Raw genomic sequence first — 6,517 nt, forward strand, 5'->3', positions numbered from 1 at the left:
AGAAGACGATTTTTTTTACTAGTAATTAACTCTCATTGTTTTATGTATTTACATGATGTTAAATATTATGTAAAATTTTATGAATGGAAATTTTATGTGAAAATATTTGAACTTAACAAATATAAAGTAATTAAGCCACCTTCAGAGTATTTCAGTCCATTATGTCAGTTATTGTAGTTATAGTTCATGTATACATGATGTAACAAGCTGTTAAATATTGTATTGTAAATGTAAAAAGCTGTAAAGAGCATAGCAATATTAGCACATCAATGAAAGATTAAGAGAAATGGATAATTCTCCAATAGTTTGGCGAAAGTGTTACAAAAATTTCTGAAAAAATTGCTACTTATTCTTTCCACTCGGGGAGTAATATTTTTTTTATATAAGATATACTACTAAGGTCCAAATAAAGAGTTAGAAATAAGAAAATTTTATTAGAATTAATATATTTTTATACTATATAAAATAATATTACATACTTACACTATATAAAATAACAATTTTTACACTATATTTGTTTTAAAAAATGTTTTATGTGTAATAAAACTGTTGTACATAAATAGTACGCAAATAAATTGTAAATGTTTCAATATTTTGCATCATTTTAAAGAACTTAATTTTACATGACGAAATACGAAATTTGAGCAAAATCGGTCGAATAGTTCCTGATCAGATCAAGTCAGATAGTTGAAATTCGATACCTCAGGAGCTATTCTACCTATTAAGCTCAAATTTCGTATTTTGCCATGTAAAATTATATTTTTCAAAATGATGCAAAAAATTGTAAACCTTACAATTCAAAATTTTCTTGACTATTATTAAATAAAATAATAAAAAATGATAAATATTTAAAATTTCTTTTTTGCATGGAATTATCTTTGAACAAATGAGCTTTATAATTCCGTGCAAAAATTTTTCAATTCTCTTTAAAATTGTCCGCAGATATAGACCCCTACTCCTGACCAAACTATCGGGACTATATTTCCCAGATTGCTTCTACCCCCTATATTTTGGGGAGTCAGAAATCTAAATCCATCAACAACAACAAAAATGATGGGTTTATTCAGAGAAAGTGGGTTCTTATGTCTGATTTCGTAACTTAAGATATCATTGCCTTTATCGATTAGCATGCTTGAGATCACCCTCTCGAATTATTTAGATTAAGTCCTAGAACGTGATCATCTAATCCAGGGATGGGCAAACTTTTTAGGTAGAGGGCCAAAAATCGAAAAAGAAAAGTTTGGTGGGTAATGCAAGAATTTCTAAAATAAAGAAACAAAATACAAGTTTTAATTTAAATGTTTAATGAAATTAATAAAATTGAGTTTTAATTTTTAAAAGTTCCTCAGATTGAGATTCATCTTATATATTCACATATATTCACGATCGCAACGAACTATAGAGGGCGTTGTTGCATGAGACGAATACCTGCGATTTCTATATGAACAGTCATTCATTTACTCAGGAGACGTCTTTAATGTAGCACGTAGCATTGTAACGTTCTTTCTTTATTGTGGCTTATTAAATTTAAAAAATTAAAATGTTTGATATTCTTTCTTATGCAAACGAAAACAAAATGGTATCTCTTCTTTTTTAAGAAGGAACAATAGTTTTACTAAATTTAATGATATAACATGAAAGGCTTATTTAAACTTTACATTCCATAGTTTTAAGAATCATATTATTTCAAAAATTAAAATGAACGAAAAGTATACATAAGCTTCATAATTTTATAAAATTTAATTTCGTAAAAAAAGTTTTTTGACAACAATTTTTATCAAAAACTTTTAAGTTTCAATAAAAATCATTATTTAGAAACAAAAAAAATGTAAAATAAAGAATGCTTACGAAACAAAAGAAAAAACAATTCTTCTTTGACGCCATTTTTTAGTGCTACGAAAATTCGTCTTTAGGATTTGTCAAAAACAAAACAAGATGCAATTTTATTTTCTCAGGAGCGAAATATTTTACCAAGAAAACGAAAAGTACTAATTCCCATGATATGAAACTTTATCTTGGTAAACGTACGTTTTGGAAATGTTATTTGGAATCTTATTTATTAGAGTTAATATGTCGACACAGAAATAGAGATTGTTAAGATAGAAAGTAAAATAGAGATTGTTTTGAATCTATATTAAACACTATATCGGCCCCTTTCCCACCGAAATCCTATTGACTACTTTGATTTTAAATAAAGTGTTTCATTTTATGAATTGTTGCAAAAATTTTAGGTGTCTATTGGCGGCATTTAAAAACCGCCAAATCTGTAGCTGCTGTGGCGTTAATACATAAGTACCGAATTTTTATTCCATACTTTTCTGAATCATGCTTCAAACAGTAGAATATGCAAGAAGTATACATAAACACATAATGTTATACCATTTAATTTTTCAAAAAAAGTATTTTGACAACAATTTTTATCTAAAAATCATAAACTATAAAACGTAAATCAACGAATTTATAGGATAAAAAAACGATTTTAAAAATTCCTCATATTGAAATAAAAAAACTGTCATATTGTTTCTATTTTTTATTCTTATAGTTCTTAATCAGACGTAAAAAACTATTCTGCAGAGAACTATCATTAAATAAGAAAAAAAATTATTTACATTTTTTATTATAAAAATCATAACACTCACCTTCTTTATAAATCCGGAGAATTCCAAATGAAATGTTCTTCGTTTGAAAATTTTATTTTCAAATAATATATGCAAAGATTATCACTTCATTACTTCTAGATAACATACCACACAGCAAAATGTTATAATTGTAAGATCTCGATATGAATTTTACTATGCAGCTTAAAAACAGAGTAGCTGAATTCTAGTTGAAATTATTCTTTCAAAACTAAAAAATAGTAACCAAGAAAACGATAAAAATTTATTAATAATCATCACAAATGGCACTATTTCAAGTAATTTGGGTGATTTTTTATTGTTGTTTTCCGAATTATATATAGAAATATATAGTATTCTATAACGAAGAAGAATATTCTATAACTATTACAGTTCTGAATTTACATTTATTCATTGGAATGAAGAAATCAATGTTGACTTCACTTTGATTTGTAAAGAATTGAAGACAGAAAAAATGTCTTTTACCGTAATACGCACATATGTAATAGTATCTGAAATCGGAAGTCATCAGTTGCAAGTTTGTTGATAGTAGAAATTAAAAATTATTGAGGAATTTTTCTTCAAATGTTTGGCGTGTTCTGTTCCTGAAAGATTTATTAATAATCTGGAGAGTTTTTTCAAGTTCTTCAGCCTTTCCCTTAGGGAAATTTTGTTTCTTATTTGCTGCTAAAAAATGGCGTCTGATTCTGTCAATGATTTTGATGGAACTAAATGAAATGTTAATAAATTAATATTTGATGTTTTCAGGCTCCAGCTAGAGGGCGTACTATAGCGTTGCGATCGCGAATAAGACGAATAAAACATGGCATTGATTTTCCGGCACGAGTTATTTAATTTGGAAAACTAGCTTTTGGTAATGATTTTTAAAACTCAAACTTAACCACATTTAGAAACAACTGCTTCAGATGATTGTTAGATTGCAATTCAATTAATTTAAGCCGCAAATCCAGCCTCACTGTTTCACAATTTACGTTGAAAGGCATGGCAAATATATCTAACTCTGTTTATGACACTGAAATATTGATACCCGAAACTAAAAATAAAGTTTTTTCAAGCCATCCTCATAATTCTTAAGCTTTTCCTTATTTACTGGGGGTATTGAATTTAACTTCGAGAAAGGAGACGAGTCGTTCTTAACTAGCTGCCTTGCAAACAAATTACGCTTTAGTTTAGAAGCTTTGAGATGGGCCCAGATATCATCAGTGAATTGATTTTTCCTTACATCTTAGCATTCAAGTTGTTCATATGACAAAGAAGATCTGTAGCAAATTTCATTTTGTATCTTCGAATATAAAATGGATGTATAATGTATATTATTTATATTCGCAACGCATCGGCAAGTTAAAATTCTATCCACGGGCAGAATAGAACCATCCGGGGGGCCGCAGTTGGCCGGCGGGCAATAGTTTTGTCCATCCCTGATTCAATCATTAGATCAAAGGTTGTCATGTAAAGTGGTCCGTTTATTTTTTTGCACTCTTTTCATGAGAATGAAAGCAGAAACTTTCACACGCATCACTTTAGAACTTCAAAGCTATAAGAACATCGAGTGAATCAAATTTTTTAAGCACTCCATCAATGCAAAAAAATAGGAGAAGAAAAAATTTTGTTGTTGTTGTCAGTGGTTTACCTAACATTAGAGCTGCACTATGGGCTATTGGCAATGGTCAGAACATCCCAGAGGGTAACCCGAAGACAGGCCATCGCAATTTTGAGAGGTGATTGCTCCCCTGTTACGGTAGCCTGACGACCTGCGTGCAAAGTCGAGCACTTCTAGGGTAGAATAGTTTAACGAGGACAGATACCACACACCCTCGGTCCCTTTGTTGGCTCATCAATGTGGTCATCCACTGCATGCTGATCACAGCCAGTTCTACTTAGCTGTGGTGTTCTACTGGATACCGCGACTTACCAATCAGTCCACTGCGGGACTGAACAGTGTTGCAGGACCAAGACTGTAAATTCCATATATTTTCCTAAAATAATCAAAGATATACCTAGGTCAAGTAACTGACATGGAAACCTATGAACAAATTTTTAAATTATACAATTTGGTGAGTGAAATAATTAAATGGAAATATTATTAAAACAAATATTATTTTGCACCTTCAAATATACAGAAATGACTAATACTGCTTAAATTATTAAAAATTTGATGCAAAAATTTTAAATAAATTGTATTACTTTAAGAAAAATTTCAAACAGGTCAGAAGAGTGTCATTTAAGTAATTTCGAAAAAAACATTTTTTAAGGAAAGAGTTCTTGTTACGCTTTAAGTAATCTCTAATATAAACATGAAAGTGCATGGTAAAATTATTTCTTGAAATTATATAAAATTGTAAATTTTTATTTCAAGCTAATCTTGTTATATTTTATTTGAAAATGATATTGTTAAGTTTTTGAAAATTACTCACATGCAGATAAAGTATAAAAATAAATAATATGACAAGATCTATTTAATTTGTTTAAATATAAATCTACAACTAAATGTTTTTAAAGCATAATTTATTTTGATCACATATATTATATCAAATATATACAACATTTAAAAAAACTAAATCAATTATTTTTATATATTTTTCCTAAAATGTGAGTAAATAAAAATTATTTTTATCAATAGATTATCGATTTTTTTTATTGTAAAGTTTCTTTATTTTAAAAGGATAAAATGAAATAATTTGTTTAATTCGATTTCCTAACTTTCTATACCGCTTGTATTTGATATTTTAAAACCGAATCAAATATGTATTTCAAATAAACAAGTCTTTTTTACATTTTAAGGTTATATAATTTATTTTCTTTCAATTTAATTTATTTTTAATAAAGTCATTTGTTAACTTAATTTCTCTTAATGAAGCAGTTAGGTATTTACAATTCAATTTAAAAATCAAATTTATTTCTATAAGCCAATCTTTGCATAGACGAAATTTCAAAAGAAGGATAGCAGCACAAATTTAGGAATTGAGGAAGCTTAATAGTTACTTCTAACTAAAAATAATTGAGAAAACAAATCATAAAATAACTACTTCATGAAATGGCTTAAAATAATTTGATAAATATGTGATTATTTAGAAAAGCAGCTTTTGTTATTTATTTGAATACATGAGAAAAAAATGTCTTACTGTTCAACAAAGGATACAAGACATGAAACTAATTAAAAATATTACAAATATTCTCTTCTACTGCATTAGTATAGATAGGCCTGGCATTATTTTGAAAAAATATAGAGATATATAAAATTTTTTATGTGTAAAAATCTTCAGAGTAATATCATTTAAGTTAAGTTCCAAACTAAAGTTCAATAATAGTTGAATAAATGTACAGTATATAAAAAAAATGAGAGATGACACTTCATCAAAAAAATAACCAATCAGTTATTGACACGGTTCAATTCTTGTAACCCGCTAAAGAAGATAACGCACTAACTTCAATTTCAGCCCATCACGTAAACTTTTAAAATGTATCAAAAAACTGGTTTTCGATACAAAATGGAGGAGATGAAAACCACTCCTTATATTAATATAGATCACTTTTACTGTGTTACTGTTAATTTTACTGTTTACTGTTAATTTTGAATAGTAGTGTAGAGATTGCACTTTACTGTAATATTTGCCTTAATAGTAGTTTGTCTGTTTTTTTAAATTTATAGTACTCTGGTTCAAATAACTAATACTATTTCTAGAACATATCAATTACGATTTAACATCGCACAATAGATATTTATTCTCTCAACTGAGATTCAAATTCAAGACATATTAATTATTGAAATAAAAAATAAATAAAAAACAGCAACAGAAAAAGTTACCTTCTTAGAGTTCATAATTTATAGCATTTTCTGCCACGTGCTATCATTATAAACAACGCTTAATGAGAATAAGACA

The sequence above is a fragment of the Parasteatoda tepidariorum genome, chromosome 10 (genome assembly GCF_982258835.1).
Source record: "Parasteatoda tepidariorum strain Cologne lab strain chromosome 10, Ptep-v5.0, whole genome shotgun sequence".
Classification (NCBI taxonomy): Eukaryota; Metazoa; Arthropoda; class Arachnida; order Araneae; family Theridiidae; genus Parasteatoda; species Parasteatoda tepidariorum.